Source organism: Ochotona princeps, chromosome 7 (assembly GCF_030435755.1).
Source record: "Ochotona princeps isolate mOchPri1 chromosome 7, mOchPri1.hap1, whole genome shotgun sequence".
NCBI classification, from domain to species: domain Eukaryota; kingdom Metazoa; phylum Chordata; class Mammalia; order Lagomorpha; family Ochotonidae; genus Ochotona; species Ochotona princeps.
This window is the reverse complement of record NC_080838.1, coordinates 74,092,500-74,116,178: the sequence shown is the minus strand read 5'-3', so window position 1 is coordinate 74,116,178 and position 23,679 is coordinate 74,092,500. Positions and strand designations below refer to the sequence as shown.

The window sequence follows — 23,679 nt, the reverse complement described above, 5'->3', positions numbered from 1 at the left end:
AGGTCTGCCATTCTGATGACTGATGGAGTTGGTGGTGGTGTTTACTTCTTTCTGTGTTTAGCTAATATGCTATAATATCCCTGTAGTATTTCAAAACTTTTTACTTTTAACTCCAAAAGTCCCTTTAATGATTCCCAGGCTCCACAACTGCTGTGGATACACACAGCATCATTTATTCTTAGTAATTAAGGACTTGTGACTAGATAGATAGTTCAATTGTTTGGAGAAAAAGTAGTTCTACAACATCATATAAACAACATTCTGTATAAACAAATTATTCCTCATTTGATTTCTGTAGAAATCAAGATCATATGTGCTCTAGAATTATATATGATTTTTATTTACCTATAAAGCCTTAATTCTTGTAGTGAGCCTACCAGAGCCCAGTGAAGGCTGGAAATTTTAAATAAAAAAATTCTGTTTAATAAGAGAACCATGTTTTCCATAAAGCTGCCACCCATCCATGGTAAAAACATGAAGCATGGTAAAGGTGGTTTCCTATCATTGCTCACTAATGATGTGCAGCTGAATCTATACCTAGGAGGACTCTGAAGAAATAGCCTAGAAGGGCTCTTCTTTTTCTGTTAAAACCACAGAAACTTCTGGTGCTATAGTTCTGGTACTATAAGGTAATGCAATATAAAAATGTAATATCACAGACACAAAGGCAAAATGATACGTTTTAAGTTAGTCAGTCTGCTGGAAAAATAATCTCCTTTCTGTCCCGTTTGTTTAAAGTTTGTTTTTGTCATGTTTATTGATTTTAGAATGCTTGTTTCAACTACAAAGAATTGATATTCTACTGTCTTCTGCACCTGGGGAATTTCTCAATCTTGGTTTCACATTTCAAAAAAAACACTCCCTCCACAAGTGGACGCAAATGACAAGAACTTCACTCACTACTTTTTGATCTATATCAAGAGAATTTCCTAGAAAAGTAGCACAGAATGATGCCAAAAAGTTGGCATGGGGTACACTTTCATGTTACACACTTGATGAAAATCTCAAAAACTGTGCTTTCTTGCTGTGAGGGCGACGGGCCCCTTATCCACACTGGGGTCTCTCCAGGCAATGCTGCTGTCAGAGTGCTTTCCAAGGATAGCGTTAACCACTGGTGGGCTGTATTTAACTACAACGTTAATTTTTTTTCAGCCCAAAGAGACAAATTTTGTTTGATTTTTAAAACATGCTTATGCAAAATACTTATTTTACACGAATTAGTTTAATAGCTGACAAAATTGCCGTACCTGGATGAATGTATATTCTGTCAACTGGCTTGATATTCAATTCTGTCACATATCTATATGACACAGAGACCATTATTTTAAATATGACCAAGACCAATAAAATGACCAGGCAGCTTGGCTGATCTCATTAAATTCAGTGTTTACTCCACAGTCAATTCAGTCAGTTTTAAACTTTACATGTGCTATGTTTCAATTGCCTAGACAGACAAGCAGTGAAGGAACCTGGCTAGATCACGACTTCCTGACTTATCATGAGGAGGAAACCTCATCATTTGTCAATATTTTCTGGCTTAAATGTATCAGAAAAATTTAATAGTTAAAATAAATTATCTAAATTTTCAATGATCTACCCCTGTAAATATTGAAAAAGTTACTTTGTATAAAATATTACACTGTTATACATATATTTATATATAAATCTATTATATAATATATTTATATAATTCATTATATATAAATAATCCAGCTGGCATTGTTGTGATGAATTTGAGGAGAGTTAGAACTTAAGTGTGTTATCTGGATAAAATCAGCACTCCAGGCAGATCTATTGTATTATCCCACAGCTTTGATCATGCCTGGCAAAGGACTGCAATCCCTTGCTGAAAAAGCACAACCAGAAGTTATAGTGAATTCTCTCCCATGTTTTTTTGCAAGAGCAAAATGGATAGATTTCCAAAGATGGAGTGGTCACTGCTTGCATATTAGCAAATATTTAGGATCAATAAACATCTTAGCAGTTATGAGTGGCATTAACGCAAGATTTGTAAGAGGAAAATGTGGTGTTAGGAAACGGCAATTTCCAGAAGCCTGTGTAGGTCAATAATTGCAATAAAAACAGAAGTTTGTTTTGGCTTGTGTAATTATTGAGCCCTATTAGGAGGAATGCCAACAACATCATGAATTGTTCTACACATAACTTAAAAATCACTGTTAAGTCAATGAGAGTGATTTAACAACTTAATCACTGAGTGAATTATGTTGTGTGTTAGAAATCTCTGTATCATTGCACACATGGCAAGGCTGCAATGGAGAGGAAATTGTCTGTTATGGAATCCAGCATGAAAATTTCAGCCCAACCGGAGTTTACAATACCATAGCCTTTGAATTCTCTGAAATCATGACATCTTGTCCTCCTCCAAAAATTGTATTTTATGCCTTGTTTAGTATTTGAGATTATAGTAAGTATTCTGAATAAAATAGAAAAACAGTCCAGATGAGTACTAGTTTTAGTAATGATTACTAATTAAAAAGGCAAAGTAGCAGGGACAGAAAAATATCTATATCTGTGTCTCTATATGTATGTATCTATAGAGATATTCCATCTACGGATTTTTTTTTTCTAATTGGCCAGAGCCTCCAGCCGAAAGCCAGTACCCAAAGAATTCTGCCCTACTCTCCCACATGAGTGTCAGGGCCAAAGTTTTTGTGCCCACCCTCCACTGTCTTGTAAAGCAGATGAAACTGGATGAAAACTGGATCAGCTGGAACTTAAATCAGAATTCTGAAGTGGAATGTATGCCAAGCAGCACCTTTAACCTTCAATATGACAGCAGTGAGCCTAACACAAACTATATTCTTTATAATTGTAGCTATGCATGCCCCCTCATGGCTTCAGCGGACTCTAATCCCCTTTCATAGCTTACAAGATTATAATTTGTGGCTTTTCAGAAATGACTGCAAGACAGGAGGAGAAATGAAGGACTGTGTGAGTAGATCTTGGAGGACTGTATGATGGGATCATTATTATTGCCAGACATTTGTGCTTATAATATAGGGCTAAATCACGAAGGATCCCATTCTGTGAGAGCTAAGCTAGTTTTTATTTGGTGAGAAAGTCTCTAAATAATATGTTTTAAACTTCCCTCAAAACTAAGTTAAAGAATGCACGCTGCAAGTTTAACTAGACCTAATTCATACATCAATGAAAATACACAATATTTCTCGGAATAATTTATTTTCACATGAAATTTGTAAATCTAGACTGTCTGATAATACACTCATTAATTATAGGAAAATACAAGAAGGACATAAAAGAATGTGAAACTAGAAATTACAGACTGAGAGTAATAAATAACGAAGAAAAGTTGAGTAAATTGTAATTCATAATCCCCAATTTTTTATTTGTACAAAGATTCAAAGAAGAAAAAAGTCATAAGAAAACCAAATTGTCATCAGCATTATAATTTTGTTCTTTTTTAAACGTCGTGTTTAGAACAGCACATACTGAAGTAGTCATGGATGAAACAATCTGCTTCCTGAAACTAATTTAGAAAACAATGTGAAAATGTTGCAGAATCTGTTAGTACACATACAAAATGAAATGATCTATCAGGGTTAATTATATTATTATCAGTGTTTTACTATTGAGTGTGAATTACTCACAAAAAAAGTTGGGGAAAACCCTTAAAGGTGAGTTAGTAGTGGCAGATATGTTTTGCAGCCCCTTACATCACCACATGGGATATTTCCTCCTGGAGTGCATGGTGTGACCTCTGGATTCTTGCTGTCCACCTTCCTGATAACATGCCTATGGCTGACCGCATTGATGGGTCACATACCTGGACCCTTGCCACTGTGGTGGAGACAGAACTGTAGTTCCGTCTCCTGGCTGCAGCGAGGCCCAGCCCAGCCTATAGTGAGCACTTAGGGAGTAAAAACAGCAGGCTGAAGACCTTTCTCTATATTGCTCTCTATTCACTTTATTTGAAAGACATAGTGACACACAGGAAGAGACAGGGAAGGAGAAATACAGCTCACACCTGCTGGTTCACTCCCAAATATCCATGCGGCAGAGGCCAGGAGTCTGGAACTGCATCCCGGTCTCCCAAGTGAACGGCAGAGACCCAAGCCACCTGGGCCATTTCATGTTGCTTTCACAGTTAAAGCAGCTAGATGGCAAGAAAACTGCCAGGATTTGAACAACTGCTCTAATATGGGATACTGACACTGCAATTGATAGTTTAACCACTGTGCCGTATTGTCAGACCCTCAACGCTGTTTTTCTGTTTGTTTCTCTTTATTGTCTCCCTTTGTCTCTCTTTGCTTCTGAAATAAAGTGAAAATAAACAACATTTGTTATGGCAAACCAAATATTTATTTCACTAATTTACATGTGAAAGAAAAGCTGTCACATTGTGCTGCACCAGTGTGGTATGGACAAAAGACTGAGAGCTTTTGAAGAACACAACAGATCTCACTCCTGCAGTGTTACTCTTTGATATGAATTTCCAACTACTGGAAAAATTACTTTCAAATTGTTATTCAGATCCATTACAGTTTTGTAGTATTTTTTAATTGCAATTTTGCTGTTTGTAGATGTCTGACTTACAGTGAAAGAATTTTGCACTTCCATTGCATTCACAGGGGTTTTGCTTCCCTGTATTTTATATGCTATATAGTGGGAGCCAGCTGATAATAGAAAGATATCCCAGGTTTTCTCTGGGTTCTTGCATGTGTGCTGAAGCTTAACTTCAGGAGAATGGAATTGTCACAGTTTTCTATGATTGCTTTTTCCTGTTTATGTGTTTTGATTTCTACTTCCTAAAGAAAGGCCACTTTCATGTTTATTTACTTATGTTATTTCTCTTATTGTGAATATTTGAATATTTTTCAAGTGACATTTAGGGACCTATCTTGTGGTAAAACAGGCTAGACCACTTATTGCAGCAGTAGCATCTCATACCTGAATACAAGTGAGTCACAGCTCAGCTACTCTGCTTCAAATCCAGCTTCCTGCCAAAGTATCAGGGGAAAGAGGGAAAGGTGGGCCATGACACTCACCTGGGACACCTGCATGGGCTTCCTGGATCCTGGCTCACACTTGGGTGTTGAGGCCATTTGGGAGTAAATAAGTAGATGAAAATTGATCTATCTCTCTCTCACATTTTTAAAGCAGTGAATTTCAGAGCTATAAATTGGTCAGATTATTTTCAAAAAGTCAAAATATTTGAATTTCAGAAATAAATCTTTCATGAGAATTTTATCATGCATGCAAATATAATTTTTAGAGATCCTACAAAGGAAATCAAGTACTCATTTTTTTTCAGTATAAAATCATACTTAACAGCATAATGAAATGATTTTATTTTGTGTGACAAATTGTATGTAAATCTTTTGATAAAAGTGGCTGTTAGTAGGTGTGGGAGCTCCTGGCAGGTTTCAGGCTTGTCTTGCTTCCTTGTGTCAATCCTGGAGGGAAGGCACTTGGCTCCCCTGTGGACTAAAGGTCTACCAGTTCCTCTGATCCTGTCACTTCCTTTTCTCTGTGAACAAACCTCAACCTGGCACATCCTTTACTTTCTCAGGGAGGTTGATTATCTCATTATTCCCACACATGAGCTTACAACAGTTTTATTTCAACAAATTTGTTGCATGCAGTATTGAAAAGCGATAGTTGGAGATCTTTGACATTAAAATAATTTATCAGAAAAGAAAGATGGGTCCATAAAAGTACTTATAAATGATACATTGAAATCTTAGGCACAGTAAGGAACAAATTACCTTTCATCTAATACAAAAATTATCTCTAAATGGGGTGGGGGCCTAATTCTGCATCCCTGAACCATCAAGCTATTAGAGGAAAACATAGGAAACACTCTGAAGATAGAGGCCTAGGCAAAGACTTCTTTAAAAAGTCTCCATAAGCACACACAGTCTAAGTCAAAATAAGCAAAGGGGATTACATCAGCCTAAGAAGCTTCTGTACAGCAAGGGCAACGATCAATAAACTGAACAGACACCCAACAGAATGGAAGAAAATCTTTGCATACTGCACAACCAATTAGGGACTAATATCCATGATACAAAGAGCTTCAGAAGCTAAATGACAGCAGAACAAGTAATTTTGTGAAGAAATGGGCAAAGGAAATGAGCAGGAATTTTGCAAAAGAAAAATTCAGGTGGCTAATAGATGAAAAACTACACAAACTCCCAAGCAATTAGAAAAGGGCAAATAAAAACCACATTAATACTCCACCTAACTTCAGAGAGCACAGCATACATATAGAAAACAACTACCAGTGACTGCTGCCAAGGATGTGGGGGAAAACACAGCCACTCCGCTGTTGGTAGGAGTCAGGCGGGTGCAGCTGTAGGGAAGTCAGTATGGAGAATGATTAGACAAATTGAAAATTGGTCTACTGTCCGTCCTGGCTATCTCTCTTGTGGGAATATATCCAAATGAAGTGAAATCTACATATGAGAAAGCAACTTGTAACCTTATATTTGTAACAACAAAATGCACAACAGTGAAGACACAGAAACAACCCAACTCCCCATTGAAAGAGACATAGATAAAGAAACTGGTATATCTACTCAATGGAGCACAACTCAACCATTTAAAAAAAAAATAAAATTCTACCACTTGCAACTAAATGGTCCCAAATGGAGACCATTATGCTCAGTGAAATAAGCCAGTCACAAAATGACAAATATAATATGTTCGCTCTAATATAAGGCAACGCTACAAAGCAAATATTTACAGAGGTTAACACTTATAATGTGTGTGTGTTCTCAAAGAAGAACTTTATATTGGAGACAGCATACCAGGCAGTGAAGGTGTGCTGAAGTGCACATCTTTACTTCTGAATAAAAAGTGGATTCCCCTTGACAATGTGATACTAGATTTTCTACCTTTGTCAATACTCACAATGTCATAACACACTTAAATAAGCAAATTGTAACTGTTACTAAAGGACAACGCTACTGTGATACTATGGGGGGAATGGCAAGAGGGGAGCATGAGGAGGAGGGGAGGTTCTTACACCTACACAATAATGGAAAATAATAATTAATAATAATAATAATGGGAAAAAGAAATCTAGGGTCATAACTAGATAAAAAAAAAACTCCCTCTGATACTCCCTTTATGATATGTAGTATCAAGAGAGCTGGGACTTTGTCATTTTAAAACTTTTGAAGCTTTTCATGATGTTAGATCTCAGGCTCCAAGGAGTGACCGACGTTTCAGAGTCTGGCTGAGTTTATTGCTGAATAAATCACTGACGATAAGGTTAACTATAAAAAAGGATTGCTACTTTTTGTGGCCAAATATTCTTGTAATCTCAGTAATGGATATAAACAAGTTGTAACCAGGAAATTAAAATATTTGACAAATAAATAAGTATTTTGTTACCATATTTTCTCTTGGGGATTTTTCCAGTAGGGTTTTAAATATTGTTTACAGGAAAACTCATAAAATTCTAGGAGAATGAATTTCAAAATTTGGGACTGATATTATGATTAGTAACGTTATCCTTTCATATCAAATTAATCATTTTGCTTCAATGTCAGCCTATCAATTTTTAGCACCATATGAACATAATGTAATTACAGTGATTTATACAATTATGTGATGTGAAATTGCTTGGTGGTTTTTACATCTACAAATGGAATTATTTAGTTCAAATTGATTGTTGTTCATATGCCATTTACCTACATGCATGAGCTGATCACATCACAAAGGGAAGATATTTAATTCAATGACAATACAAGGAAATTTATTTTCATATCTGAGGATTAGAAATCCAAAATTAAAATTCTGGCCTCTGAGCCTATGCTTGTAAACTATACCCTCTCTGTTCAGTTTCTTTGTGATTAAAATAAAGACATGCAAACATTAAGAATGAACACAGGGCCTTGCGCAGTAGCCTACTGGCTAAAGTTCTAGCCATTCATGTGCCAGGATCCCATACTGTTCAAGCTCCCTGCTAGTGACCTGGGAAAACAGTAGAGAATAGCCCAAAGCTTTGGGAACCTGCACCCATGTGGGAAACCCAGAAGAAGCTCCTGGCTCCTGGCTTAGGCTCAACTCAACTCTGGCTGTTGTGGCCAATTGGGCCATGGACTGGCGAATGGAAGAGCTTTCATTTTGTCTCTCCTTCTCTCTGTAAATTTGACTTTCCAATAAAAAAAAAATAATGTTTTTGGGCCCAGCGGCGTGGTCTAGCGGCTAAAGTCCTCGCCTTGAACGCCCTGGGATCCCATATGGGCGCCGGTTCTAGTCCCGGCAGCTCCACTTCCCATCCAGCTCCCTGCTTGTGGCCTGGGAAAGCAGGAGAGGACGGCCCAATGCTTTGGGACCCTGCACCCGCGTGGGAGACCTGGAAGAGGTTCTAGGTTCCCGGCATCGGATTGGCGCAGCACCGGCCCGTTGTGGCTCACTTGGGGAGTGACTCATCGGACGGAAGATCTTCCTCTCTGTCTCTCCTCCTCTGTGTATATCTGACTGTAATAAAATGAATAAATCTTTAAAAAAAAATAATGTTTTTAACATGCTTCCCTTTTAAAAATTGAACATGGGAAAAGAAAATAATTGAATAATTGTTAGTTTCAGATGCAAATTCTGGATCTAATAATTGCTTGCTATTCTGTTGCATTTGAATATGTCCACACTCTGGTTTCAAATATCATTGATTATGTCTTCATGCCATATTCAATGATTTTTTTCTCTGTCAAGTTTTTTAGCTAGAATTTGCAATGTATTTCCATTGATAAATATTTCTTTGAATCTCCACATTATCTGGTTTACATTTATTTCTTTTGGTTCTCTCGTTTTCTTTCCACCATAATGTCTAAATTACAAATAACCGTGATCTAGAGATTTACTTTTTCTACATTTCTAAACAAAATTCCCAAAGCTTCCAGAAAAGTCTCTGACGTTTCTGTCACTGCCCTTTCCTGGCCCTACCGCCTTGATATGGGCATCTCCCCGTTTGTTTCCACCTACTTCTGAGTGCGTGAGTTCCCCAATTTATATCCTCGTATTAGCCTTCACACCTGGACTTCCACCTTCTTTTCAGCCATATACAAAACATGCCCAAGTGAAGGTTTTTCTAGTGCCTTCAGATATAAGACATATTAAACAAAAGTCATGGACTCCCTAACTCATGCTAGCCCTGTTGAAATTCCAAGTTTAATACAGTTTAATGTCACTTAAACAACAAACATTATGTATTAATTATTAAATAATAATTATTAAATAATTAATAATCATGTTATTTTCAACTCATTCAAGTATCATAAAAAATATTTCCTCTCTGCTTTCTCCCACACACTCTTTCTTAGCTATCACTAATAGATATTGCTGCTTTTTTAGTTTCTCATGCTATAATTTTATGCACATAGTTCATTGCAGTTGATCCCTACTTTATTGTTCTGGCTTTACAGTTATATCCTTTTTGCTGCAAAAGACAAGATTCAATTTTTTTAGTAGGCTTAATAGTGTTCCATGGTGTGTGTATATATCACATTTTCTTTATCCAGTCACCTATTGATGGACATTTGAGTTGATTTCATATCTTAGCTACTGCCAATTGTACTGCCACATACATGGGTGTGCAACTAACTCTCTTGTATGCCAACTTCATTTTGTTTGGGTAAATATCTGGACGTGGGATGACTGTGTTGTATGGCAGATTTATTTTCTCTGAAGGATCTCCAAATTGTCCTTCGTAATAGCTATACCAATTTACATTTCCATCAACAGTGGATTAAGGAAACTTTCCCCCATACCCTCACCAGGTATATTGTTTTCAGTTTTGGGATGACAGCCATTCTAACTCGGGTGAGGTATATCCTCATTGTGGTTTTATTGTATTTCCCTGATGACAAAAGGTACTGAGCATTTTATCATGTGTCTATTGGGCATTTGTATCTCATCCTTGGAAAACTGACTGCTCATGTCCTCTGGCCATTTTTAACTGGAAATCTGTTTTGCTGTTACTGAGTTGCTTGAGCTCTCTATAGATCCTGAATGTTAATCCTTTGACAGTTTTGTAATCTGCAAATATTTTCTCCCAGTCTTCTGGTTGTGTCTTCACTTTGCTTCGATTCCTTGAAGTGCAGAAACTTTATAGCTTGATGTAATTCCACTTGTTCATATTTTCATTAATTGTGTGCACTTTTATGGCTCTTTTTCAAGACTTCCAGGTCTTTTTGCTATAGCGTTTCCTACAGAGTATCGCTTTATGCCTTACTATTGGCAATTTAACTCTGTATGGTAAGTCAAGGTGAAAGTTGCTTCTGATGAAGCCTGTTAGCAATTCCACCAGCCTCCTGTATTCGAACGTCCCCCTTTCTCCACACAGTGGAAGGTTTCTGCTCTTAGTTTCCGGAATAGCTCTTGTTTTCCATTGTCTCTTTCAGAGACTCCTAAGATACACATGTTTGGTTCCCTGATAATATCCCAGAAATATTGGATGTCTGTTTTGAGCTTACTGATTTTGTCTTTGCCTTCCTTATGTTAGATTGACCTGTTTCTGCTGATTTGTTTTCTGTCTCAGGTAGTTTTTCCTCTGATTCCCCAAGTGTGTTGACGAGGCTTTCCAGTGTATTTGCTATTTGCCATATTATTTTGTTCATTTCTAATATTTGTTTTGGTTCTGTTCATATTTTCAATCTCTGCACAATCTTTCATCCATATCGCATATGTACTTCTTTATGTCAATGATTTTTATGTGATTTTGAATAACCCAGTGATTTTTTTCATTCATTGTAAGACACCAATCTTTTCTTTCATATTCTGATGCTTAAGAAATGTATGTTTCTTGTGGGGAGTTTTAATGTGTTTCTGATGTGTGTTTCTGTGTTTACTTTTAGGCATTTGTGGAAATGCGTATTGGTTTTCTGCTCTTTTTTTTTTTTAAATTGTTCCTCTGTGGCTTGGTGAAGTGACTGCACCTTCAATGGAAATACAAAGATGTGTTCAGGGTTAGGCTTGGGCACTCTGACTAGTACTCAGGTGTGGCATGAGAGTCCAAGGTGACATCCAAATTAGGTTGAGAACTCATTGTTTATCAGAGGGAGAAGCTACTTATCATGACTGTCAGTATACTCACGGTCTCACTTCCACTTTTTCACTCCGATCAATGCCCAGGGTTAGCCCAGCCTTGCTACAATTCTCACCCAATCCCAGCACAAGGTCTACACAGAGGATCTCTGTGCCATCCATGTCTATGGACATTGCAGATGTCCCTATTTTAATATTTCCTACTTGCAGGCATGCACAGATGCTGACGAATGCTATGCCTACCAATTTCATCAATGATTTTTAGGTGGGGTTATGCTCCTGTTGGTCTGGTCCTCACCTGTCATGGCTTTTATCTTTTATCACTCTGTTTGGATGAAATATTTCAGAATAGCTCCCACAGAGTGACTTTGCATTTCTTTGAAAAGTTATCACTCACCTAAGGGATTCTGTTATATTTGTATTAGGCACACTTATCTTTGTTTATAGAAAAATCTTAATACCCTTCATATATATCATAAGTTCTCCCTATATAAATCTGCTCGTATCAGCTAGATATAATACAATGTTTAAGAAAAAAAAGAACAAACAATTGGGTTTTGTATTCATCATAGATCAAACAGTTGCATTGAAAAGCAAGATGATAAATAAAGCATAAAGCAAACACAAATTATGAAAGGTATTGAATACAAATGCAGGAATCGTGTATCCCTGTAAAAGAATCTGTAATTGGCAGGTAATCAGAACAAGAGAAGCACCGTCTTCAAACATACCTAACTTGCATATTATACAGAAATTCTATTTGTACCCTAGCATTGACAAATATTTGTCCAAATGGATCTTAATTTGTAGTCAAGTAGCCAAAACAAGTTTTCATGAAAGAGCAATATAACCAGGATAGGTTCAAGAACTAAATAGGCCATCATTGTGACAGAGTGGGTGAAACCGCCACCTGTAATGGCAGCATCACACATGGTGCTGATCGAAGTTCTGTCTGCTGTTCCAATTCAACTCCATCCTAATGCCCCTGTGAAAGCCACAAAAGATGATCTAAGTGCTTGGGCCCCTACAGCCCGTGAGGGAGACCCCAATCAAAATCTTCATTCTTGGCTTCAGCCTGTGCCAGCCTCATTTGGTGAGTGAACCAGCAGCAGGAGGAACCCCCGCCCCACTCTTGCTTTTTCTCCTTCTATTTATACCTCTCCCTTTCAAATAAATAAAATCTTCTTTTAAAAATAGAGAATTGGTAAGTAGGAGTCAGGTTCTTAAGGATGAGTATAGATGGGGAAATCTGAGAGTTAGAGCTAAGAGGAGATAAGAAAAATGAAAAGGCAATTTAAATTAATAATAAAACTTACAAATGGTAAGAAAAATAATATTTAATGGAAGTGAGTTTAATTTAAATTCACTTAAACTGCTACTGTTGTGGTATACACCACTGTTAGCATCAAGAAAAGGTTAAATTGGGTTTCAATTTGTTTTATCTCCTGTTTTTATTAACTCTGCATTCTACACATGAAATACTTAGTGCTGTGTTTGGTACAATTAAATAGTAAATGAGAGATGTAAGCATTATTTTTTCTCTGCTTTCCTAATAGAAAATTTAATCCTGATATACTCTCAAATTCTGTCTGAAACATTTTTCTCTCAGTAAAACGACCACAAACTTTTTATGAACCAAAAAATTTAAAGTAAAATAATTACTTAAGCCTCAGTTGTCTATATTGTTTTCACCACTGAGACAGGTGATAACAAGATTATTTAATTACTTATATGAATATTTTGTTATTTTGTGGAAACTCCATTCATGATGCCATGCATCTGAAATGCTGTATATGATTAACTGGGTTCCTTAATAATTACTTGATTAAAAAGTTTTTATATTACACTTATATCTAATAAACATTGCATAACTAATATTATGAGAATTTATTTCATTATGCAATGTCATAACAGATTTATAGTACAACTGTCAACTGATTAAAACTGTTCAGAAAAGACTTAAGGAAGCTTTTTTGCTAATGAGGCTGAAAACATCAGAATTATTAATAGAAACTAATATTTTTATAATTGGGAAAAATAAATATTATTGCCTTCATTTGAAGTTTAGTTCAGACATCAGAATGCAACATAGAGCATTTTTGTCTAAAGTTTAAACCTTAAAATCAAGTCTTCGGTTCTAACGACTGGGTTAGAGAAAATACAACAGCTGGAAGTTAATTTAGGCATTAACATGAAAAAGCTAGATTTAGAATACAAAAAAATTTACTATTAAAAATATTGATAAATGGCCTAGTAATAGTTAGGAAGAATTCAGAGCATGGACCTTAAATACATCAACCAAATGATGCATGTGACGTATAATTAGCCACTATTTTGAATAAATTAAAATTTGAAAACCAGAAAAAACTTGCCTTTAGACTTAGTGTTTAGATATTATTTAAAACTGTTATTGTTTCATTTGATGTAAAAATTATATTTCATTTCTTATTGGTCCTTATACACAAAAGAATCATTTATCAAAGAATATATGCTTGTAATTTTTTTTAAAATACACTGTAAGAGATTCAAGAGAGAATAAATAAGATAAGTTAACTCTAAAAGGATTATTTAAAACTAGTGATAACTACCCGCCACTGTTCATCAGAGTGGATCTTTAACATGTAAATTTTGAAATTTTGAAAGAGAGATTGACTACATATATATTATATGACAATTCAACTTTTTAGACTGTATTTATCAATCAAACACTTAAGGATATCAACACAATGAAATGAATCATAACTATTAAGTCCAACATTCATGTCAGTATTTATCATTTCTTGCTATTTGGCATATGGCTTGGCTTTAAGCTTGGCATATTGATGATTTTTCAGAGATTTGCAAAAACCCATCTTGTGGTGTATGAGTAGGTAGGGAAGCATGCCTGATCATGACAGTTCACCCTGAAATGTTTCAGGCAGCAATGAAAGCAGGTCAGGAGGGCATGGAATACACCCACGACATCCTGGGATGAAGCTTCTGCTGCATTGTTATGGAACGCTGTGACAATGAAGCCAGCAACATGCTTTTAAAGGGTTGGACGGAGATGAATATGGCTTCTCACTAGGCCGTTGTGTGTTTCCCACTAGTCTATTTAATCTATGTTTCATATTGTGCTCTCGCAATTAATTAATCTTTTATTATATTTAAATTTAATACCAACGTCGAAGGTGAAGTTTCTGTTGTCATAAAAAGAAGAAAAGATGAAAGCTGTTTTTACTGATAAGAGTTTTTGACAAACTAATTGTTGTTTTAAACAATTTCTTGAATGTGTGACATCCCTATAACTTTAGTAAACTGGGAAATATAGTTTATCTAGAAGTCTGCAACCATTTCATCTGAATTTGAATCATGCTAAATAGCATTTGCTTTCCAAATGATTAGATTCTATAAATGAGAGTTTTGCAAAATGTTTCTTCTAAGTGGGCAAAAACCCCTCAAATAAACAAGGGTGACATCTGATGTAGTTTCCTCTAAAAGTCTTGTATCTTTGTTAAATCTATTTATGTGAATAAGCAGATGAAATTTTAAAAGTTTTAATTTTAGATAAATTTTGTTCTAATTGTCCTGTTGTAAAAATTGTTTGGCATTACTATAAATCCAAGACTACACAATTTTGGAGTCATGAATGTATGCTGTGTGCTACAATTAATATTAAATAACTGTATAATGTTTCCACTGACTGTGTCTGACTGTGTCTGAACCTCTTTCAATCTTTTCTCCTTATGTTATCTTCTGGTGGAAAGCTTTGGCTGCTTAACCTAAAGTTTGTTCTCTCCATCTTGTGTATTGTGCTTAGTTGGACATATTGCCTAAATAATCAAAACTGTATTTGTTCCCCCGTCTTGCATATATTAAAGATCCAGTAATTTAACATCCAGCCAATGAGACAAAAGTATCTATTTATGAAAAAATTAAGACAAATGTTCTTTAATTTTTGTTTATTATCATTATTTTCCATTTAAGAGATTTGAGAGTTTATGTCTTCCCCTATCAATAGGGGAGAGGTTTTTTTTTGTTTTTAAATTTATTTCTATTAGAAAGGTGGATATACAGAGAGGAGGAGAGACAGAGGAAGATTCATTCCCCAAGCGGCCACAATGGCTGGAGCTTAGCTGTTCCGAAGCCAGGAGCCATAAAATTCCTTCAGGTCTCATACACGGGTGCAGGATCCCAAGGCTTTGGGAAGCTGAATGTATGCTAGCTTTGTTTTTCCCATATCTCTACCCATAAAAGTTGTCAGGAAAAAGAAAAGAAAACTTAGTTTTACTATTCATTTTAAATAGCCCTAAAATTAGCATAATTACATTTGTCAAATTCAACATTCAGTTTTATTTCTCCAGGCAAATATTTAAATTAAATTCTTAATATACTTGCAGGAATATAAAAGAAATCCACAAGCTTGTAAGAACATTATGCTTTCCTTTTCTCTTTTTTCAAAAATTTTTGTTTATTTACTTTCATTGGAAAGTCAGATATACAGAGAGGAGGAAAGACAGAGAGAAAGATCTCCCATCCAATGGTTCACTCCCCAAGTGAGCCACAACGGCCGGTGCTGTGCCGATTTGAAGCCAGGAGCCAGGAGCTCTTCCAAGTCTCCCATGTGGGCACAGGGTCCCAAAGCTTTGGGCCATCCTCGACTGCTTTCCCAGGCCACAAGCAGGGAGCTGGATGGGAAGCAGGGCCACCGGGATTAGAACCAGCACCCATATGGGATCCCGGTGCGTGCAAGGTGAGGACTTTAGCCACTATGCTATCGTGCTGGGCCCTCCTTTTTTCTTGATCATTGGTAACTAAGACACAAGCGTGTATTGGACTAAGATATTGGCAAAGTTTATTCAAGAAGAAGCAAAGGACACAAGGTGAACCTTTAAACATAACCACTACTATGAAGACAAGAGGGTCTTTCCCCGTGAAATGCTGTGGAGAATCACTTATTCCTTTGGCAATGGCTTTGGCTCAAGTGCTGCTCTGTAGAACCTACATGTTAGACAAAAACATTTTCTGTTCTGAACTTTCAGAGATCTGTAAAATAATAATTGTTTTTGGCAGAAAAATATTTTCATTTTTCTTTCTTTTTTTGTTTTTAATTTGGCGGAGCATTGTGGATAGGCAGATTTGCTGATCCGAGAGAGTGGGTATTGTGTCAAATGTATTTGTGATTTATGACAAATCTGAGACTGACCCCTGACAATGCAGGGTCTGAGAGCATATCCAAATGGCTTACATTCAACACTTAAGGCCCTAACCTTTCACTCTGGGATTTTGAAATTGCTTTGTGGAACTCTGGAGGACATAATTAACCCAAGCCTGCCACTGAATTCATTGCCTTTGGCTTTTGTTTTCAGTGCTTTGTTCTTTATCATTATTATTATTTATTTGTTTTTTGCCAAGAAAAATATCTACATAAGTCATGATCATAGCATTCTGATTATAGTATAGTTTAGCTGGCCCTTCAGCAGAAAAAGACATTCTATAAAAACACTGGGCTTTATGATAGCATTCATATTTTATGAAAGAAGAGCTACAGTGAAACCACACCGTGTGTCATTCTTGATAAGCAGATAAAGAGAATAAGAGGAGATGAACAAAGTTACTATGTGGGGACATCGTAAAAGTAAACATGAGTATTCACAGCTGTCAACAAATGGCTGTGAGTCAACACACAGTGAACTCTAGCTACCGAAGTAGTATCATATTGACAATACTACGTTGTTTGAATTTTTGTATATACCAAGAACCTCAGAAGATAGAACATGCATCTATACTGAAAAAAGTTGGTCTTATAATAAGGAATGCACGTTGCATTGCAGTGCCTGTCCCTCAGAGTCCATACAGCCTCACAGGATTTGCATTTAAATTAGAAAACGACAGGGACGGATTTAGCTTTGGATTGGCTGTTGTCAAGACAAAGTGGCAATTCTGACCAAATCGTTTTTATTTTGTACAATTCATTAATTAGTTAACTAGAAATAGATATAGAAACAGAAATATTTTCCACATACTTGTTCATTACCCAAATGCCCAAAATGGCTGAATCTGGGCCATTCTCAAATCAGGAGTCAAAAATTCTGTTCTCAGCCACTTGAGTTATCAACTGCCGCCAAATGTACGGGTAAATAGAAAACCAGAACTGGAAATGAACTGGGACTGCAAGGTGTGTGCTCTGCATGAGCCTCAGCCATCTGATGTTGAATCATTGTGCCAAATGCCAAGTCTCCATGTTAAGTATCAAAATAAATAACCACGTGTGAGGCCATCTGAGGAGTGAACTAATAGATACGTGATCTTCTTTCTCCCTCTCACTTTGAAATTCTGTAATTAAAATAAATAAAAAGCCCTTACATTGAGAAAGGTAAATAGAAGCTCAAAGGTTTGAGTATTATTGAGGTAATAGATTTTTTTTCTTTTTTGTTTTTTAAAGATTTTATTATTATTGGAAAGTCGGATAAACAGAGAGGAGGAGAGACAGAGAGGAAGATCTTCCATCCGATGTTTCACTCCCCAAGTGAGCCGCAACGGGCCGGTGCGCGCCGATCCGATGCCAGGAACCAGGAACCTCTTCCGGGTCTCCCACGCGGGTGCAGGGTCCCAAAGCTTTGGGCCGTCCTCGACTGCTTTCCCAGGCCACAAGCAGGGAGCTGGATGGGAAGTGGAGCTGCCGGGACCAGAACCGGCGCTCATATGGGATCCCGTGGCTTTCAAGGCGAGGACTTAAGCCGCTAGGTCACACCGCCGGGGCCTGAGGTAATAGATTTAAAGAAATTATTTAATGTCACTTTGCACGATATAAATTGCTTGTCATAATGACTTTAGTGATTATTTACTTTATCATTCACAAAATTCTTGAAAATATTTGAAAAATCCCTGTTTCTATAACTTTTATCTGTATATACTTGCCACTTGTCAGTAAACAAATTAAATGTACACTTTTTTTATGATTTTATGTGGACCTTGAAGTCCTCATTTTGTTCTTGCTGGGATCCCATATGGGTGCCTGTTCTAATTCCGGCAGCCCTGCTTCCCAGCCAGCTCCCTGCTTGTGGCCTGGGAAAGCAGTTGAGGACGATGCAAAGCCTTGGGATGCTGTACTGGCGTGGGAGATATGGAGAAGGCTCCTGGCCCTTGGCTTCGGATTGGCTCAGCTCTGGCCATTGTAGCTGCTTGGGAAGTGAATCAACAGACAGAAGACGTTCCTCCCTATCTCCCCTCCTCTCTGTATATCTAACTTTCCAATGAAAATAAATAAATCTTAAAAAAAAAAAGCCTGGGGAAAGCGGACAGGTTTACTTAGTCTTTCAGGTGGAGGTTCACTGTTTAATATAGAGCAGCTCGGTTAGTCTGATGTCTGGTGAATGCTGAATGGAGAACTTCAGCAGACAACAAAACACAAGGTTAGCCAATGAGAAGCCAAAGCTGAACAACCTGGAGAACTGCCTTCCCAGGCAAGCCTTCAATGACCTAAACACCTCCCAAAGACCCCACAGGAGCCACTGTGTTAAAGTCAACTGTCACCCCTGCTCATTAACATTAACACCTAATCCATCAGCTGTTAAGGTAAGTCTTTGGGTTTTAAATGCCTGTATGACTCCTGCCTCAGCCGCTTACTGCTCTGTAGCTAAGTTCGCACCATGCAGGTACCGGGATGTGATATGGGCACACTGGCTTGTGTCCTAGCTGCGGCACATCTTATCCAGCTCCTTGTTTGTGCCTGGGAAAGGAGCAGACAATGCCCCAAAGCCTTGGGACCCTGGAAGAAGCTCTGGGCTCCTGGCTTTGAATTGGCTCAGTTCCAGCCACTATGGCCACTTGGGGAGCAATTCAGTGGACAGAAGTTATCTGCTTCTCCTCTTTGTAAATCTCTTTCCAGTAAAAAATAAGTAAATCTTTCCTTTAAAATTCTGCATAAATTTAGGCAGTCAGATCTAGTTTAGTCTATAAAAACGAATATTTAATAAAATTACTGTATGCCTTGGATTCATTTTTGAAGAGAAAAAAAATGAAGCACGAAGACCACAACAGCTTAATTCCCTTTCTTTATGTCCCTCTCTAGTCAAAGACATTTCCAAAGCAATAGGTCCTTTTCCTCTTCAGCACATAGTTACTTTGAGCTGTGTCTTTAATTGTTGTCTTTCCATATATATTGTATCACCCTGATGATAACAACTGACTTCAGCTATTGCATTGATTTAAACTTAACAATCAAAAGCAAACATCATCTTTTCCTCTCACAAGGAGAATATTATTTGGAAGTTTTCAAAGAATTACAGTTTCAGATTACTGTGTTAACGAAAGCCTTCATCTTCGTTGACTGCATTTCGACGGCAATCCATTAAGTGGTTTTTGTGTCATCTGTTGTCTTTATTCATGTCAAGTATTTAATGAAAAACAAAAAAACCTTTGCCACTAACAATCATTATGTCAGCTTTTGCATAAAATCTTATGCAGGTCTCCTGGAATTTTCTGAAAAAAATCAAACATTTCTGCTCTTGACTGATGTCTCTTCATTTTCCAATTTAATCAGATGCCTGGGGAAATCCAAGATAAACCCTTGATGGATTACAGTTAGCTGACCCTCCACACATAGTCTTTGCTCTTCCTAAATCCAATTAACACGTCTGTTGCAATCTGAATTTCAGCTTCTTCAAGAAGCCTTCTCTGCTTGCATTGAGATTCCTCTTTCTAAGGTCTTACTCATCCTTGCATTGTTTTCGCATTGTTTGCCATAGTGAAATTCATTCTTGTTTAGATGTATGCTTGCATTTAGCATATAAACTATTTATAAACTATAATTCTAGTGCCTGAATTAAGTATTGGGGCAGTCAGTGCACAATATATGCTTGTAAAGTAAGTGAATGAAGGAATAAATTAGCAAGCACAGTGTGCAGTTCCACTAGCACTGCACAGGTTCACAAGTCTTCATCTGAAACCTTTACAATTATAAGCATTTCGGAATTCATGCACTCATAAAAGTAATATGGAGCTAATATTACAATATTTGGGGGGGTCTGCGCAATGGATAGCTGGCTAATCCCCTGCCTGCAGAGCCGGCATGCCATATGGTTGCTAGTTCTAGTCCTGGATGCTCCTCTTCAGATCATAAAACATGACTGCTTCTACTGACCGGAGTAGATATACACCACTGCATAGTCTTACCAAATCAGGATAAACACCGAGAGACAGTGACATACAACTGATATCACATTTTCGATAAGATTCATCTGGATGTCAAATGCATTCTCAAATAAGCAAATAAAAATTAAAAAGAAAAATTGATTTCTAGCATTTCTATACTTCAGAGTTGTAAATTAAGAACTGTAGGTCTTTATGCTTATGAATTATACAATAACCTACTTTTTTATGTATCAAATATCTTCCCTATTTGTACACATCAAAGTTTCTAACTTTGTGTATGTTGTTCAGAAAGAACTATCTTTTACATTTGTCAATTATAGGATCATTAAATATTGTTCATTCCAGCTTATTAATAGTAAAGTTATGCTCCCCTTCAAAATTAAAATTGTTTTCTACAAACTAAATGAAAACCTTTTAAGATAGGGTATTCCTAATTCTGTTGTTATTTTGGTGTTCAGCACATTTTATTTTCAACATATTACTTTAAAATTACATATATATAATATGAATAGATTAGGACTAGTCATAGAGGTCAGTATTATAAAAACAAGTTTTGGATGTCTCCTTCAGAATAGAATTCTGTGTTCTCTATGTTATATTACTATCTCAATTTTGTTCTTTTCCGCATGTATTCACTCATTTGATTTGAATGAAGAAAATAATTTGTTGCTCATACAAATGCCCCTGACATTGGCTAATCACTTAAAGAGGTTCCTGTTGCACAGGATATTCCTTGTGCAATGTTAGTCATCTTTTTGTGAGGCTATGTTGATCACAAGACCCCTGGCAACTAGGTAGTTGAAGAGAAGATTTTCATATGCTGTGTGCTATTTCCAGGTTACTTCTATGTATTACCATGGCACGATATTTAAATTAATTATCTTTTTACTATAAAGATATAAAATGTTTTCTAAAAGAAAGAATCCATGTGAAAATCCTTCTAGGAGTGACTCAAGGAAGGATTAATGCTGATTCTGTCTTCCCCAATGCATGTTTGCAGACCACCAGTTTTCGAGTTCAGCTTTGTATGTATTGCATTTTAGTATAGTGACTGAGAAGCATCCAGCTAACTGGGAATTACAGTAATCAAGCTGTCAGGAATAAAAATCAATGTCCCAAACAGACTTTCCATCTTATTATTAGACTAACACAAGTGAAGAAAAGCATTGGTCCTTCTCTGCGAGCACTGATGTGAATATGGAGGAGGAGAGAAAAGAAAAATGACTTCGCAGCTCAAAGGGAAAGATATACAGAATGCCATTCAGAGTAGAAAAACAAACAAACAAAAAGGCCTAAAATCATACAATTTAAAGAGTTGAAAATCCATTTGTTTTAATTGTAAATTGTTATTATTAATACTACGAAGTCACTAAGAATGAGTTAAAAATATTTCTGTAAAATTTTAAGTACTTTCCTTTGCTGTTGTTGTTGCTGTTTTGCTGTTATTGTTTTAATTGGAAAGGCAGGTTTACTGAGAGAAGGAAAGGCAGAAAGAAGTTCTTCCATCTGCTGGTTCGTTCTCTCGGTGGCCTCAATGGCCAGAGCTGAGTGGATTTAAAGCCGGGAACCAGGAGATTTTCCATGCTTCCCACATGCAGTGTTGCAGAGTCCCAAGGTTTTGAATCATCCTTCACTGCTTTCTCAGGCTGTAAGCAGGGAGCTGGCTGGATAGTGGAGCAGCTGGTGTATGAACCAGCACCTGTACATGATGCTGGTGATTGCAGACAGAGGGTTAGCTGGTTGAGCCACCACAGCAGCCCCAAGTTATTAGTGTTTTCATCACAGTGCTACCGTTATATGCATCCCAGGAAGCTTAAATACAGACAAGTATTAATAAGTCTTCATAAATGGCTCTTATATCAATCTTTTCATACATATTTATTCATAGTAGTTTGGATATTGTAAATACAACCAAAACAGACTTGAGTATTTCTTAATTAACTAATGCAATTTGTTTGCAGGAAGAGAAAATTCAGAGGACTCAGATGAAGAAAGCTAAAAAGAGAAAAATGGACAGCGAAAAGGAAAGACCATGAAAGGGCAGAGCCATCTCTTGGGGTTAGCTAAGGCCTGAATCAATCTGAGGCGGCTGGTGAAATGCGAGCATATGTTTCCAAGCAAAATATTAAAATTTCATGATCAATAATGCTGAAGGCTGCAGAACATACAAGCAAAATAAATGCTGACAATTCACCAGCACATGAATTTAATAAAATGTCATCCTCCCGTCTCAGCAGCAGTGCCGGGAGGAGATGATCGTCCTGATTAGAATCTGTCAAATAAATCTCCGTATGTGAGGTGATAATAAACTCTGGACAGCATTTTCTGTTCCAGGTTGTGCTTATTCCTTCCAATACAGCAGTCAATTCATATTCTAATGTAATTCTTCTGTTTTCAACATTAAGTCAATAAATCAAACACTTTTTAAAAGCACAGGTAAATCCACGTTTTTACTTTCTTGGAGCCTCTACGCATAGAACATCAAGATGCAAGAAGAGTCCTCTCTCAGTTAAGCACGTGCTAATTTCTAAACATTATATCTGTACTCACACATTTATAAAATCTGGGAAAAGCTTCATCATGTATGAGTGATTATTCAGAGAGATAATTTCTTCTGTCCCTTTTGTTATTGAATCAATTGTTTGAAAAAAGAACCTGTTGAATTTTTGGTTTTCATTTAGTTCTGTCAAGAGTTATTTATTTTTATTGGAAAGGCAAACGAACAGATTAACAGAGAGAAGAGGAAACAGAGAGAAAGATCATCCATCTACTGTCTCACCCCATGTGGCCACAAAGGCTAGAGCAGGGACAATCTAAAGCTAGGCCCTTCTCAAGGCTCTCCCATGCTGGTTCAATGTCCCAAGGTTTTAGACCATCCTCTACTTCTTTCCATGCCACAGCAGGGAGCTGGATAGGATCCCGGCTCACACATGGAGAGGACTCATGCAAGGAGAGGAGTTGAGGCACTGACCCATCATGCTGCACCCGGACTTGGAGTTTTACAAAATATATCCTTTACAGCATTGATGCAGTGCTCTATGTAGTGGTGTTTTCCTGAATGCTGTTACAATAGAGGGATCGTTATTAAAACATGGTACAGGAAAAGTTGTGTTACCCTCAACTTGAATGCTAAGAGTTGCAGTTCACCGTTTTGTCTCTGACTGCTCTTCCATTCTAAATATCCAGTCAGGGACTGAGATGGTCATTCTTTCCTTTACTCAATATTTATTTTGTTGAGCTTCTATATGTCTATCTGTATCCTCAGCCTTCTTTGTCCCTTGCCATTGAATGCTTAATGAAATCATCCCCACTCCTGTCAGTTTGAATGATACGGTCTCTGAATGTGCTGATTCTTGCTTTCTTCTTTTTAATTTTTAAAATTATTGCCCCCCAACTGTTTTTCCCCATATTATTACAATGATATAAGTCCCTTATCTACAAATTGTGATTCCGCTTTACTAGAAAATATGTACATTAGACACACATTATAAAATTAGATGGTTGAAGAAG

The 23,679-nt window shown here is 36.9% G+C and overlaps 1 long non-coding RNA gene across 1 annotated transcript; it reads left to right on the top strand.

Moving 5' to 3' along the window:
- Window positions 1-369: 369 nt before the first annotated feature.
- Window positions 370-22,488, top strand: LOC131480786 (uncharacterized). The gene is made up of 2 exons (XR_009245812.1): window positions 370-484; window positions 22,131-22,488. It is a non-coding gene; the product is annotated as an uncharacterized LOC131480786 (long non-coding RNA).
- The last annotated feature ends 1,191 nt before the right edge of the window (window positions 22,489-23,679 follow it).